The following is a 17,534-nucleotide window of genomic DNA, read 5'->3' as shown; positions in this document are numbered from 1 at the left end:
CCGCATGAAACTCCAACAACAGATGATGCTTTAAGTGATGTGATTGATGGAATTTGGAGACTCAATCTTGATTCAGTCCTAACTCAATCAACGGAGCAGTCTGAACCATCTGAGAAAGGTCCCCCAAAGTGGCTGACAAAGACACTTGAAATTTTTCATCCTGATGAGGTTGGAAAGACGGGAACTAGAAATTCAAACCAATGAAATGGAAGTGATGTAGATGACTCTAATTCACTTGTTGATATGGATGTTTCTTATGATTGTGAATTGAACTTGTCTATAGATTTTGAACCAACTTCCTTCAAAGAAGCTGCTTCTAATGATGAATGGAAAGAAGTGATGCAAAATGAGTATGATGTCCTCATAAAGAACGACACTTGGAAGCTGGTTAATCCTCCATTAGGAACCAAACCAATTGGTTGCAAGTGGGTCTACAAGAACAAGTATAAAGTTGATGGCTCACTTGACAAGCACAAAGCTAGGCTTGTGGCAAAAGATTTTTCACAGAAGGAAGGGGTCGATTATGACGAGACTTTTGCCCCCACTGCAAAATGGGCTACCATCCAGACAATCTTTGCCCTAGCAGCTCAGAACAGTTGGAAAGTCCATCAAATGGATGTAAAAACTACTTTCTTGAATGGAGATCTAAAAGAGAATGTTTCTATGTCCTAGCTTGAAGGATTTGCTGTGAAAGAAGATGAACATAAAGTATGCAAACTTGTGAAGTCCTTGTATGGCCTCAAACAAGAACCGTGAGCCTGGTATGAGAAACTAACTAAGCATCTTCTAAAACTCAAGTTCAAACATTATGATCTTGATGATGCAACTTTATTTGTCAAGAAAGTTGGTAAAACAGTTGTATATCTTTTGGTATATGTAGATGAACTTTTGATGACAGTGAACAATGAAAGCTACATTGCATCCATAAATAAGGAATTGGGGAAAAGTTTTGAAATGACTGATTTGGGCTATGTTCATTACTATCTTGGTATTGAAGTAACTCAACATCCAAAGTCCATATTTCTTTCTCAAAAGAAGTACATTGGAGATTTGTTGAATAGGTTTGGCATGAAAAAATGCAATCCTCTTACTACTCCAATGGAACAAAACTTAAAGCTCACATCTATTGAACGAAAAGAATTTGAGGATGCAACAAAATATAGACAGCTTGTAGGAAGTCTTAACTACCTAACTACTACCCGACCAGACATTTCATTTGCTGTTGGAATCCTATCCATGTTTATTCAAAAGCCTTGATAGGGACATTGGTCTGCTGCAAAAAGAGTTCTAAGGTACTTGAAGGGAACTCAAGACTTTGGAATCAAGTATACACAGGTGGACGACTTCAGCTTGATTGGATACTCTGATTCAGACTTCGATGGAGACAAAGAAACTAGGGTATCTACTTCAGGATATGCTATGAGTCTTGGATCAGGAGCTGTCTCTTGGAGATCACACAAACAATTAGTTCCAGAAGATTCCACAATAGAAGTAGAATACGTGGCAACAGTTGAAGCAACAAAAGAAATTGTGTGGCTCCAGAAAATTCTTGAAGATTTGTAGGTAAAACAAGTACAATCAACTCCACTCATGATTGAGAATACCTCTGCAATAAAGTTGGCCAAGAACCCAAAGTTCCATGATCGAACAAAGCACATCAATACTAAATATCATCTGATTCGACATCATGTTGATGGAAAAACAATCCATCTCCATCATTGTTCCACTAATGAGCAAATTGTAGACATCTTCACCAAAGTGCTTGCAAGAGAAAAGCTTGAATGATTCAGAATGATGCTTGAACTCACCAACATCCTTTCATATTAAGGGGGGAATGTTAACACCTAATCATCATGATTGGGTGAATGTAATTAATATAAATAATAATAAGAAATATGAACAGTCATCGGGAGATGAAGTGAACAGTCTCTCCCTCATGTGTATAACAAAGACCAACCTAAAGGAATAATATATGAATTAATTTGTGGAGTTACTATCTCGCCTGACACCGGTGATATAAATATTTCCTCAATCCAACTCCTGGATCAAAAAATATGGCCATTTAAATTTTGGCCAATAACTTCTTGCCACATCATAAAGTTTTTCCATGTGGCATCCATGTGGTGCCCACATGGAACCCCATTTCACTGCCTTATTAGTCTCCTAATTGGTCCTTGTCATATCTTTGTCTATATGGTGCCACCATGGCATGCCTATGTGGCATGTTGCCTCACCACATCATGGCACCACTGAACCTCCCCTCCTCCACAGCTTATGTTTTGAGAATTCCCCATCACACGAAATTTCACCTAGTTTACACTTAGCACAATGTGAGGCTCCCAAGCATTAACTTATAGGGTGAGATGGTAATTTTCTTGTCCTTCACCAAATAAGAACCTTTGTCTCTTAGCCCTCACCCCTCAATGGTTTCCTTTGCCCTTGTCTTATGCACGTCACCTTTGTACTAAGGCAAGACGAACCTTGTTTGAAATGCTTAATAGGTAGTCATTTTTCCATCTCGGCTTATTAATATCATCTTGACCTCCCTAACTCTATTTGGAAATGCTTAAGGCCCTAGGCTCAAGATGACATCACCTTCTTATCAGCCCAGGACAATAATCTTTGTTGTCATTTGTAGGAGGCATTTTTCTATCTCAAGGCTGAGGTCTTGACCCTTTCTTGCTACCTCTCCCATTGAACCACCAAGATGACATCAACATTGAGATTATGCGATGTTGACATCATCCTAGCCACTCAGTCTCCTCCAGGAGTGCCACATGTCACCTATTTTTTGCACACTTAACCCCACCAAAAAGCCACTGGCACATGTAACATGGAGGCCCTCTTGGACACCATTTCATCATTATCTCCACACCGTCGCATACATGGTCTAGGTCCCACTAGGGTCTAGCCTTTGCGCAGACCCTAAAATTCCCATTCTAAAACAATTTAATGTTCCAAAGGTTTTACCATCCCTGAGGCCCAAGACAACAATTTTTTATTGTTGCCTAATGGCCTTGTCCTCCACCCTGGCCTCCATCTCTTGCTTGAATTATTGTGCATGTAATAAAAAACTCCAAGGTCCTTTCCATTTGACGGTTGCAGTGATCCAGGAAAACTAATGACCCATATTAGAATAAGGATCCCCCCCTTGTGACATCACTTTTGAGGTGGGGCTGATGCCCTCACTTGTGGTTCCAATCCTCATTTCATGATATTTAAATCAACGATAGACATTCCTTCACATCAAATCAATGAAATGAAGGGGGGGTGACTCACCCCCCATGAAGTATAGAGAGAAGGAGGGCCCCTTGTCACTGTTCCAACCTATCAAGGTTCTAGTCTAGCCCTCAAACCGATATATATCTATATCTATATATATATATCTATATATATATATATATCTATATATATATATATATATATATATATATATATATATATATATATATATATATATATATTGAGCACCCCTGATACTTAGTCATTCCACTACCCCTCACGAACTTTGGTGCCACGCATTGGGGCTTATCTATGTGCATATATACAACTTGTGGCTTATCATCAACATGACTATGCCTCCTAAACTTAATAACACCCATTGTAAACACTTTGAGAATTCTCGGGCTATCTCACTTGCACTTGTGATATATATATATAAAGCTACCTTTCCTAAGATTTACACTTATCTACCAATGTCTGATGTTCAAGTCATTTCAAACAAGAATTTAGTTATTAATAGAGATTTACCCATCTCTTTTATATACAGGTTATTTAGATTGTTCATAGGCTCATTTTCACACATAGATTTACATATCTCTCAGGATTGGAAATCAATGAGATTCAAGCTCATAAGGAAAATATAGGAATCAATCATTCCACTGAATTTACACAAGAAATCAACATTACATAATATTATAGGAAATCATAGTCCTCAGTATTAACATAAACATTTAATCAACAAAAAAAACATATACATAATATTCAAATGCAAAAGACATAAGTGAACACTTATCTTATGAAGAAGTCTAGCAACTGAGATTGGGACTTCAACTCTCCACCCAACTTTAGGTTGGCTTGTATTTCAGTCTTTCTTGCAACTAATCACCCCTAATCCCAATACAAAGCTTGAGGAGGTATTCTAGCCAAGAACTCTCAACCGTCACTCACATATAGTGTTGGCTTAGTGGGTCCTGACCCAAGTTTAGAGTTAATTGCGCCAAACAAAACCCTACACTACTCGCCCTTTCAGCATCAACCTGCGTAGCGTAGGATGAAGTCTCACTTGAAGCAATATGGGGGGATATTGGAACCAACTTCCACATCCAGATATCAGTGTGATGTCTTTAATTGCACTAGATCTACCTTCACGCAGATCTATAAGCCCCTAGGGCTCAGTGCTGTAAGTCCCTTCAAACAGCCTCTAGACCTTCGCGAAGGTCTATGATAGGTCTTTATGGACCCTTAATTGTTGAATCATCCACTTATGTGCATCATAAAATAACCCTAGATCTAAGCTCGCACAGATCTACTTAAGTATTTAATAAACATAACATAATGTATTATAATCTTCATGAAAGTACTTAACATGCATTCCATACCATTATTAGAACTTATCTCATAGAGTCGCGCATTAGTGGATCAATATTTCATAAAGACATTATTCAATCACAACATATATCGGAAACATAAATAACAGAAATAAACAGATAAGACACATGGATTCTTCAACAGTCTTCTTTATTGATCTTCAATATAGTATTACATACTCAAAATTGACCTACGCACTCAGCTGCGTAATCTATTGTAGGCCTCTGTGGACTCAGCTACAGATCTTTTTTCCATCTATCTATATGCTCCTTACTTTCCCTTTTCCCTCTTTCAGACATAGACATGCCTTAGACTCTCTAAGGCACCTATTTATAGATTTTTACATACAATCCCATGGTCTGCGGTCCAAGGGTGGAACTCAAGACCAACTCAGATTTCACATAAGTAAGGGGCTAAAAACCCTTTGACTCCTAACTATCTACATGCTCTAAATCTACAAATCGTGGAGACTTTTCATCTTTTACCAAAATTTACATCAAAACTTGGCTTTTTTACCCCAAAACTGACCCAGGGGACCCCATCCCAACAGGCCCCCAACACAAAGGTCATGACTCACCCTCGAGTCACTTAGCCAGTGCTATGATCTCACTATGAAGATCCCCCAGCTCCACCTACATGACTGTGACTTCAGCAGAGCTCTGTGGAGCTACTTGCTTGACCTCTTATACTAGTTGCTCTGTAGTTGGTCCTTTTGCGGCCATCTTCATCATCTGTTGTGTCTGCTGCAAGCCTGCCAGCTTTTCCCGAATGTTGGTTGTGACTTGGTAAGCTTCCTCTAACCAAGGTCCCAACCTGGCCTTAATCACGACCTCCTTCTTCTGGGCTGCTTCTACCTGTGCGAGGAGTTTCTTCCCCTCCTGTAACTTGGCAAGGCACTGCGCTGGAGCAATTGAGTGTGCCATCGCCTGGACCTCATTGTATTGCTTTTGTAGCTTGTGAACCTCTGTGTTCAATACCTGTAGGTTTGGGTCTGCTTGCAAATTCATTACCAATGCCATTGCTTGCTCAAATAAGGCTGAGAAGTCAGTGACTGCGGCATCCAAAGTGGTCACCCCTTCTTTTATGGCGGCTCGAGGATCCTCCCTGATCTCGGGTGGAGGCGTAGGCTGTAATTTAAGCCACAGCTCCATTATTTTCATGTTGAGTTTGAATTGAAATCGTCCAACTTCTGGCTTTACCTCACGCATGCCAGTGACTAACTTCCTGATCTTGGCTTCCAGTTGTGCATCCTCTAGAATGTGATGCTCTGACACTATTTTTGATGCCTCTGCAATCGCGGCCTCCAACTAGAGCTCGGTGGTTGCAGTGTTTCCTTTTCCTTTAAGGCCTGTGTTTTATCAGCGAACATCTGCTCGTTGTTCACCATGTATTCACTGAGTAAATTGAGATCATGCTACTCCCGAGCTCTCAATTCCTCTGTCACCCCTACCTGCAACACATGAAGAAGCTCATTGGAGAGCACTGCAATATTCAGCTTGATGTTTGTAAGGGTACTTAAGATGATGCAGTCATCAACTGAATCTGTTCGTAGGGACCCTTCTAGTAAATAAATAGTTCGAAGGGCCAAGGTCCTTACCAATTCCGTAGCCTGACTCATCCCCAGTGCCAGGCTCACTTCTTCTACGCTCACTTGACTCGCACCCACCTGTATCCTATTAGCATGGATCTGCAATTCACGTAGATCCTTGTGGATGCTCCCCAGCGTCTGCATATACTGCATCTCGAACTATTGCAGCACTTTAGTTGTAGTGTCATGTAATTTTTTGACGATCTCATCGAGATCACTCTCCATCAATACCATGGGATCACCCTACGAGTTACCTGATTTCTAATTTTTCCAGGGACCTTCACGTTGCCCCTATCCACACTTCTTTAGTCGAAACGGGGTGTTCTACTCCTCATATACTTTGCCGCCCTATTCGGATTGTCCTTCCTCTTGAGTATAGGGTGAAAGGTATTTTCCACTTCACTCTGACTCGTGTTGTTCTTGCTCATCCTGCTCCTTAGCACCATGCCCCTTCTCCATCCTAGCCTTTTCTACGGCTTCCTTTTTCTATTGCACGTCCAAATTTTGTGCATCTTGCTTGGCTACATCCTCTCTTCTCTTTGTTGTTGAGCTTTCCATGCCCTTACTAGTTCCGACATCCAAGTCTAATGGGGCACGCCACTCTACCGGCCATCGCTTGAGTACCTCTTGTATATCTGTATATATGACCAAATATGGTAAATCATACCATTTATGTTGCGGGTCCTTCCGTGCCTGAATCTAAACTTGGTGGAAGTCAGCCTTGAACGCAACATAAGCTGACAACTGCTCGTATAAGGTCGGGGACAACCTTGGGCGCTGGTTGATGGCCATGTGGAGGCTTGATTCCATTAGAACCTAGAATATTTTGGTTTCTGTGACCTGGCAGGGTCCTTTGTGGCCCATAGGGAGGCAAACTGCGTGGCCTCTAGCAATCCTTCTTTCAACAGAGGAAACTGGCTATACTCCGGCAGCTCCTAAGTGACCAACACAATGGAGAGCAACAATCAATCATAATGGAATGGCTTGGTCTCATCCTGGACCTTGCGACAATTCGCGAGGAATTCACTGCACAGGTACCTTGACCAGTTGAACTGCACACTCTTCGCGCATTGTGCAGTTAGAGAAACCACAGGCATTAGAACTTTGTCTGCACGAAACTTCGTCATTACCTTCTCGGCTAGGATTTGTGTGGAAATTTGCACTGCGGAGTCATTTATGGAAGTGATTGAGTATCCACGCAGCTTTTTCATGAGGTAAAATTCCTTCTTCATCTTGTCAGCCAAACCCTTTTCTCCCGTATTTTCGTCAAACTCCTTGGCCAGATTCAAAACCTCGTATGGCAGGTATGTGATCCTATGGATGAGCATGTCAGTGATGGGTATAGGCCCTCTTAGCCACAAGCACCCATTGTGCACTAGAGTAAGTAATTTTCATACACAGGTTGTGTTGATAGTGGTGCGGTGATAATGGGTCACCCATAATAGGTTCAACAATCTCAAATTTTCCACTCCATAGATCCATTCCACTGTCTCTAGCTCAGTGACACCTGAGTTCGAGTAGTAGACACGGTTCATATAGTTAGCTGCCACTAGGTGAGGGAACCTATCATGTTCTGCAATGTCCCAATATTCCATCTTTAGCAAGGGGATCCACAAAAGGCGCGAACCTTCGAAGGGAACCTGCTACGACAACAAGATCATAGAAATGACAAATGTTTCTAAGTCTCGGTCCTTGTTGACCTTTTCCTTCCCCTTATGTAGAGGGATATAGTCAAGTAACTTTATAAGGGGCTCCATTTCCTTAGCATCTATGTCCTCAATGCCCTGTCCTTCCTTGACCTTTAAATCAACAACCTACTTAGGCTATTTTTCTTTCTTCTGTTTTTGAGTTGCAGAATGTTTCTTGAGCGATTCACGCATTGGCACTGGCTTCTTCTATTTATCCTTCTTCAATTTATGGTTTTCTCTAATAGGGGTAGGCTTCATCCTCGGTGACCTTGGCACCATAGGCACAAGAGCTGGAGCTTCCATACTCACTAGCTCTAGAGCAGCTCCTTCAGATGTGACATCGCCACCCATGCTAACAGTCTCTGCAGGGCTCGGTCCTAGCATGGTTTCAAGGATGAATTTCTTATTCAACTTCGATAACTAGGAAAATGCAGGGCTCACAACCAAATCCTCAAAATACTTGTGGTTCATGGACAATAGACAACACAACTCAAAGACTCTAAGGGTGCAAAGTGTTCTCTATTGGGATGGCACGCGTAATTTATAAGAGTTTTTGAATTCAAATCCAACTGTTCTTCCCAAAATTAGATCATTCATGTTGTTTTGGCGGCAGATCTTCAAATATTTTGGCCTTAAATGCCACCAACCTACTCCTATTAACCGTCTTCTGGCTGTCAAATCATGAACAGTGACTCCAATGGTCACTTTCCTGTTGTGTTGCATGGTACCTCCCTCGATAGCATAGCTACTTGCGTGCAACTTCTTATACTACAACTTCACCATTTTTCACGCAACCCTCTTATCTCATAGTCCTCCAACCCTGGCAGTGTAGTTTATAGTCCTATGCTTCCTTGCAACTGCCTGAAGCACTAAGACTATCCTACCACCATATAGTCATTGTGTCAAGTCCCCTGTATATGGATTCAATCGACTTCCATTCACCCTTCCCGAAAAGGTTCTCCATTCAGCATTGTGAGTTGAACTACGTCTCCATCTGTGATTTCTTTGATAATATATGGGCCCAGCCAGTGCATCTGAAATTTCCCCAGAAACTTAGTGAACTTACTCTCATATAAAAATACCAGATCATTTACCTTGAACGTGCACATCTTGATGTGTCGATCGTGCCATGCCTTTTCACATTCTTTCTGTACTTGCTGATGGAATCCAGCCAAGAATCAATCTTCTTCAATCTCCATTAGTTGTGCAATCATTCCTCCAAGGCTTCGCAGTCTACCATACCTATGAAAGTTGCAATGCATAGGCTATGCAGGTACGTGCACATCCCAAATGTTCCGCTGTACATTGCAAATCTTCGTTAGCGTGTTCTCCAAAATCTTTTAAAAAGTCTCAACTGTTGCATTAGCTTGAGGATGATACGGTGTGCCCTTCTGATGATAGACCTGGAACTCCGCTATCAACATGCTAATTGTATCGTTTAGGAAGTGCGTACCCCGACCACTCATCAACATTTTTGGGCAGCCAAATCTACTTAACATATATTCAAACAAAAATATTGCTGTTGTAGCCCCTATGCTTTTGCCCATTTGGTTAGATACTCCTTCCTGGTGATGATATAGCATGCACCTGTCTTCTTCCCTAGGGGCTGAATTAGCCCAATGAAATCAACTACCCATTTTTCAAATGGTTGTAACGATACTTAAGGATTAAGTGGCAACGCGTCCCTCCGTAATGGTATGCCCATTCGTTGACATGCATCACATGCCCTACAATATGATTTAGAATCTTTATGCAAAGTAGGCCACCATAAACCTTCACACAAAATATTTTTTGTCATCGTCTTTCCTGCATAATGTCCTTCTGCATCCCCTCCATGAGCTTCAACGAGGATGCTAGTCTGCTCAAAATATGGCATATATCGCCGCAATATCTCATCTGCACCCATATTATACAAATGTCTAGCAATCACTGAGAAATCCACCACACGCACTACTAGTTCCTTCTTTTGCTGACTTGTATACCCATCTGGTGTTGTCCCTATATTCAAAAAGTGAATAATATCTCCAAAGTGGTTATTTTCTATGTGCACTGTGAAGAGATGCACATCGGGCAAGCCTTCCTCCAAATTAGTAGGCTCCTCTCCTATTTTGATTCATGATAGATGGTCAGGTCCTACATTCAACCTACCTGGCTTCATAATCACCTCAAAGTCATACTCCTAGAATAACAGCAATCATAAAAAAATCTCCCCCTCCAACACAAGCTTTTTGACCAGATATTTCAAGGTAGAATGATCTGTGTACATTTCAAAATGTCCCCCCAATAGACAGTGCCTGAATTTTTTAAGCACGTACACCATAGCTAATCTTTAACTCTCGGTTGTTGAGTAGCTCTTCTCAGCCTTCGATAATTTCTTGCTCACAAAGGTTATAGGGTGGTCCATTTCTCCTTCACCGGGTTGTGTTAGCACTGCACCCAACACAATGCATGAGGCATCGACATGTACATGGAATTCCTTCTTCCAATCCGGGAAGACCAAGATTGATGCGGTGGCCATATTTCTTTTAATACATCCAGATTGCGCTGACATTATTCATCCCAACAGAATGTAGCTTCCTTTTTCAACAGGTTCTCCATAAGCGTGATGATTTGAGCATAAGCCTTGATGAACTTTCTGTAATATCTTGTATGTACTAATGTCATACACAACTTCTTAACACTCCTTGGGGCCTCAAAATTCACTATCACTGCGATATTGGTAGGGTCCACCATCATCCCTTGCTTGCACACCACATGACTCAGCAAAATCCCAAAGGGGACAAAAAATAAACACTTCTTCACATTCAACATGATCTGATATCTTCGACACGTATCCAACATTAAGCGTAGACTTGCTACATCTCGCTTTATTAAACAGAACATTGTCCAGTCATCAAAGTACACCTCCTAGAATTTGTGAATAAACTCCTTAAATGTTGCAATGACTATGCGAGAGAATATGGTATGCACATTCTTGAGTGCAAATGGCATCACCATATACTAGAAACAACCACATTCTGTCATGAAGGTTTTTTTACTCCTGCCTTATGGTGCGATCTTAATCTGATGCTACCCCGAAAAGCCATCAGCGAACGAGTAGGCCTCTTTCCCTCCAATGTTGTCCAATACTTCGGTTGTAAACGACATTGGGAATGGGTCATGGACACAAGAATCATTAATCTTCCATAAATATACACAAACTTGTATTTCACCCTTCTGTTTCTTCTCCTGAACCACCATTAGGCTCACCCAATCCGATTCTTCCACCGGTTCTATGATGCCTGCTTCCAACATCTGATCCAACTCCAAGTGAACCTTTTCCTTCTATTTGGGATTAAGGCAATATAGTCTCTACTTAATAGGCTTCATGTTCGACTTTAAAGTAATCTTCATAACAACCAAGTTGCCTTTATGCCCTTCAGGTCTAAAAACATGGTAGGAAAAAGATCATGGTACTCACGGAGTAACTCAACAACTTTATTCACTATGGCATCATCGCAGTAATCCCCAATCTTCGTAAACTTTGGCTCTACTTCAGTACCAATGTTCACTTGCTTAGTTTTCAATGGCACGGTGATGTCCAAGTTTTCTATCTGCGGGCCCTCGACTTCGCGATGCACTTTGACCTCCAGAATATTAATATTTCTTGGATCTTCATCCTCCTACTCATTGATCACATTATAACATTCAAGTGCCTGGTGTAGCTGGGTGCTCTAATCTGGTTGAAACCATTCCAACGGTTCTTGCAAGATGCTAAAGATCGTTGCCTTAATCTCATGCAGAGCTTCATCAATGCTCTCTAACCCATGTTTAAAACTAAAGGTCATTAAGAATCCTTCCCTTAGTATATCCCGCTTGGTGGTGCCATGGTAGAGCTCTATTTCCAGATACCAATTCATAGGAATTGTATCCAAAGTATGACAGAATAAGTGCACCCACTCTGGCTGCAACTCTGTTCCATAAGCTTTAGTCCACTTCGCTAGATGATCATGCAGATCATTTCTCCCATCGTATTTTTTAGTGAGTTGAACTTTAGGATGACCAAATCGCAACCTCATCATCCTTTTGTAATCCCACCATTCATCAAAGCTATCCTTGTGCGTACCCCACCATCGGGCGGGCATAGCGCACAACAACAAATCCAATTCTTGGAAGTGATGATCCTAAGGGACTTCTCGTTCAAAGGCATCCAAAAATTTATCTACATCAGTTAAACCATCATAATAGCGTAAATTCCTTACCTTCAATGACGCATAGTGCAACGATTTAGTCATCATGTTGCAGCATAGCGTAGATACTTCATGAAACCTATTCTGCCAGTGCTCCAACTCTTTGTCTGAATCTGAGGTACAGGAACTTTCCCAGTCCCACGCAATCCATCCATCTGTTGTTGGATTAATCCAGTCTCGATCCTCCGTTGTTATTTTGTAGATCCGATCCAGGTCATCGTCACTTTCTTCATATTCGCAGATCGGTTCAGTATAGCGCAATCCTTTTGCAGGGTCCAATAGTACTACAACCCAAAGAGATTTCCTTTCAAATGACATTGTCCTCTTCTTCAATTTGATGACTTCGTTCATATCAATGGCCCAGTCAATTCTTAGGAGCGCAGGATATGGATTACTATCATCAACGATCTTTATTACTTCAAAATTAGCCAGCGCACTCGCACCTTCGATATCCACATTTATTCCATGTAATCATCCCATAGGGATGATATTCTATTGGTTTTCCATAATAAGTTGGATCGGAGACCATTACAACGCAAGTCGCCCCATTCTCTCCTAGGTTTGTTTAGGCAAAATATTTGTGCCAAACCCCAGATCCAAAATGACAAGGTCCATCTCATATTCGACTATCTGCGCGATGAGCCTCATCTCGCACCCTATTCTTGCCTTATGTTTTCCAATTTTTCTTACCATGTAGTGTCCATCAGGGGTGTTTTCTTTGCCAACACATTTTTTTATTAACTCCTGTAGCCCCTTCATAGATTTTCTATCAAGTAGTAGTTTCATGTAGGTCTCCAAGAACGTAGTAAGGATAGAGGGATCGACCTCTATAAGCACGTTGGTCTCTTGGACTTTGTTTTGGCTCCCTAAGGTGGAGGCCTCATCAAAGCTTTTATTGGCTTCCATAAATGTTTCCTTCATGCATTCTAGAACAAAACCAACCTCCTTTTCTGGGGCCTTGCGGACCCATCCGTCCTCTTTAGGCTACTTTCCTTTATCATCACTAGTCGTTATTCCACTTCTCAACACTATATTCATGTTCGGATCCTCTTTGCGGGGCTCAGCCCGGATCATCTATAAGTTCTGTGTAGGTTGTTGAGGCTATGCCTTTTTCTCCTGCACCTTAGCTATTAACATAGGGCATTCTTCTATAGTGTGGTCAAACTGGCTGCAGTATTGACATGATGGGCATGTATGATTCTGACACTCCCGCGCGTAGTGCCCTGGTGTTCCACAGTTATAAAAAATGACTTGTTTGCGACCTCTACTAGGTCCTCCTCCTCCACAGCCTCGTCCTCTTCCCTAATATCCTCTGCGCGCTCCCTCAACACCATGATCTGGAGGCCGAGATTCTATTTGCATTCGGTAGGTAGGTTTTCTTTCCATCATCGGTTCATACTTGCGATATTGGTGCTCATCATGATACACTGATTTGTAGAAGTTGTAGAACAACTGTTGTGGTGTCTGAACGAACTTTTGAAGAAAATGACAATTTTCCGTTATGTGTTTTCCGGCTACCTGGAAAATTCTGCACCATGGCACAACCCCATGCTTGATCCTGCTAGGGCTTCTAGTCTCAAGGGATTCAGTCCCCCACCTATGATATAGTTCACAAATATGGGATAATGGTCTTTATCATGCCCCTGACTCTTACATTTCAAACACCTGACTTCTTCGCGCACCTCAAGCTAAGCCTCCTTATCCTTATTCAAGCTCTACAATTCTAAGCATAGGATTTGTAACTAAGAATGGATTTGTTGTACCCCGACGGTTGCATCCTGCATAGGCGTCACTTGTAGCCTCATCGCGATTTCTAGGGCTTCTGCCTGAGTCCCTATCTTCTACTATGATAGAGAAATCCTCAGGTGGGGCAGAAGCGAGGCTATAAACCACTCGCAACACTGACCATTTGTATGCTGCATATTAGCTTTGCGGATCACACTTTTTAGCCTTTGGTTTAGTTCCCAAGGCATCTCATCAACCCTCATTGTGATCTCCTTAAACCCGACTACTGACTGTGAGTCAAACTTAGGCTTACTAAACTCTTTGTTTAAAGTAGCCTTGTTTTCTACTAGGGTTGCCACTAGATGATCAGAACAATACTTAATATACCACATTAGGGCACGATCCTGCAGAGTTGTAACTAACTGTGCTTTCTTTATGTTTTCATTAGTAATCTGTTGCATTTTTCATACAACATTCGCAACAAACCAAAATTGATCAGTATCTTCACTCTCTATACCTTTGAAAATTGGCAATTTCATTGTGTGTGACATGTTGAACGGAAGTGGTGGTGGTGGAGGTGTGGGAAAAGGTGTATGCGGTGGAGGTGGAGGTGGGGATGGACTGGATGGCTAATGTGTCTGCAGAAAACCTTGTCTTATCAACTGAATAACACTCCATGGTGAAGCCTATATCGCTCCCTCCTCGTTGCTCGATGGAGGTCCAATCAACAGACTATATTCAGGACTTGGATTTTCTCGATCTCTAAAGAACTTTCCACTTCTCGTAGCTCCAAACATCAAGGAAATGGCATAACTCGTTTCTCACACAAGAGCATTTTAATCTAAGTATTCAAAGACCTTAGATACTTACCTTGTGGTCCCTTGAAGAAGCGTTGCTCTGCTTCGCTGTAGTTGATTGAGGTGTCAACTGAGAATTCTATAACAAATCCTCCTATAACTTGATCAATCCAGTGTTTGAGACTGTGCATGATCTTGTCTTCAAAGGCCTTTAATCATCACACCAGTTCAGGAGTCCACACTATTGGACCATCAAGCTTCCACCTCCCTTGGTCATTTTCCAACTTAGCTATCCACTCGTATAATTCGATCGAGAAGGTGCAGAAGAAAATTTCATGTATTTCTATATAAAAATATCTGTCTAACCACTATTCCTTTGATAGGTTTGGATTCTTGTTCTCTTGCACCACAAATTCATGAATATTTCTATCCAACTGCTTCTCAATTTCCTTCCTAGTCAGTTTCCAGTGATGCAACACCACACATCTTCTTAAGCAGATCCTGGTCCCGACAATGGAACCATTTTTTGGCTTAGTGGGTCCTGACCTAGGTTCAGAGTTAATTGTGCCAAACAAAACTCTACACTACTGGCCCTTTCGGCATCAACCCGCGTAGCGTAGGTTGAAGTCTGACCCGAAGTAGTATGGTGTGATTTTGAATCCAACTTTCCGCATCCAGAGATCAATGTGATGTATTTAATTTCCCTAGATCTGCCTTCACGCAGATCTATAAGCCCCTAGGGCTCGATATTGCAACTCCCTTTAAATGGCCTCTAGACCTTCGCGAAAGTCTACGATAGGTCTTTGCGCACCCTTAATAGTTGAATCATCCACTTATGCGCATCATAAAATAACCCTAGATCTAATCTCGCACGGATCTACTTAAGTATTTAATAAACATAAAAAAATGTATTATAATCTTTGTGAAAGTACTTAACAGGTATTGCATACTGTTATTAAAACTTATCCCATAGAGTCGCGCATCAGTGGATCAATATTTCAAAAAGACATTATTCAATCATGACATATATCGCAAACATAAATAACAGAAATAAACAGATAAAACACAGGGATTCTTCAACAGTCTTCTTTATTGATCTTCAATATGGTATTATAGACTCAAAACTGCCATGCGCACTGAGCTGCAGGTGTCCACGCACTCAGCTACGGACTATACTCTAGGCCTCTGTGCACTTAGCTACGGACTCTACTCTAGGCCTCTGCGCACTCAGCTGCGGAACCTTTTTCCATCTATCTATCTGCTCCTTACTTTCCCTTTTCCCTCTTTCAGAAATAGACATGCCTTAGACTCTCTAATACACACCTATTTATATCTTTTTACATACAATCCCATGGTCCACGGACCAAAGGTGGAACTCAAGACCGACTCAACTTTCACATAAACAAGGGGCTAAAATCCCTTTGACTCCTAACTATCTACATGCTCTGGGTCCACAAATCGTGGAGAGTTCTCATCTTTTACCAAAATTTACATCAAAACTTGGGTTTTTAACCCCAAAACTGACCCAGGGAACCCCATCCCAACATATAGTGAACAAAGCCCATTTTCTCTGTTGTTCTCAAATTTTCTCAACTATTACACCACATAGGTCATTAATCCAATCAACATCAATGCAAGTGTTCTCACATAACACAAAGAGTCTCAATTCAGTTTTGGATAGATATTTATAAATAATAAGGGAGACTTATGAGTTGTGTTACTACTATAAGGGCGATAACAAACTTTCCCAGTGACCTCTCAGTGGTGTTACAACTATGTTCTTAGCCTGAATCTGCACTAGGTGTTATCAGCTAAATTAGTCTTGGAGTGCCTCATCCTACTAACAATTCTCAACAAGCTAGTTCCTAGTGTTTTTATTAGCCTTGGAAGCAAGCCACTACTATGTGATTCTTAACCAATAATCCCTCTTGGGTTTCTCAGCTAGGATACCACTAAAGAAGTATCTTCCCTCTAAACTCTCCCTGCATTCTTCCCCTCTTCTATGTCTTCTCACACCACTGCAACTACCCCCTTCTCGATGTGATTACCACCATTGTAACTGAATGGTCATGGTGTGGTTGTGCGTCCTGGCATAGCCACGGGTTTTGTTTTTCATTGCAAGTGGTCATGGGTGATATCATGCCATCTTCCCAAGCCACTCTCTTCTAGTGTCGTCTACTCCTTCAATTATTTTTTTATGTCCCTTTTGCTAAACTGAACTTATTTAATATTAAAAATATATTTTCAAAATTAAATTACAACATAACATTCTTATAATTAATACGTTTCCATTATTAAATTTTGAGTAATGAAAAAAAGCACTTTTAATCTTATTTTTAATGAATATTAAATTTTGAGTAATGAAAAAAAGTATTTTTGAATGATATATATATAAAGTGATGTTTTCCATTTTAAATTTCATGACAAATATTATTTTTTATTTCCTATATAATATAAGTAATACTTAGCATTCAAAGTAATACACATTTAGAAAGTTCAACCCAACCTAGGGATCATTGCACTAAAAGTCAAATCATCACAATAAATGAAATATATGAAGTGATGTTTTCCCTTTCAAATATTATGAGATATTATTTTTTATTTCTTATATTATAAATAATAGTTAACATTAAAAGTAATATACATTTAGAAAGTTCAACCCAATTTGGGTATTATTATTATTATTATTATTCTTATTATTATTATTATGATTATTATTATTAGATCCTTTTATTCTTCATCTCTTGAATAAAAGACTTAATATTAAATTATTATTATTATTATTATTATTTCATCCGTATTCTATGAATAATTAATTATTTTACATTTTCTCTTGGTTAATATAATTTAATTAATAAATCTAGTTAGTTTATAATCTTGATCTTAAATAAAAAAATATTCAATAAATAATTATCAT

The sequence above is a fragment of the Pinus tabuliformis genome, chromosome 7 (genome assembly GCF_031772625.1).
Source record: "Pinus tabuliformis cultivar Carrire ecotype Pingquan chromosome 7, CPIR1, whole genome shotgun sequence".
Classification (NCBI taxonomy): Eukaryota; Viridiplantae; Streptophyta; class Pinopsida; order Pinales; family Pinaceae; genus Pinus; species Pinus tabuliformis.
Note: the sequence above shows the minus strand (reverse complement) of the source record.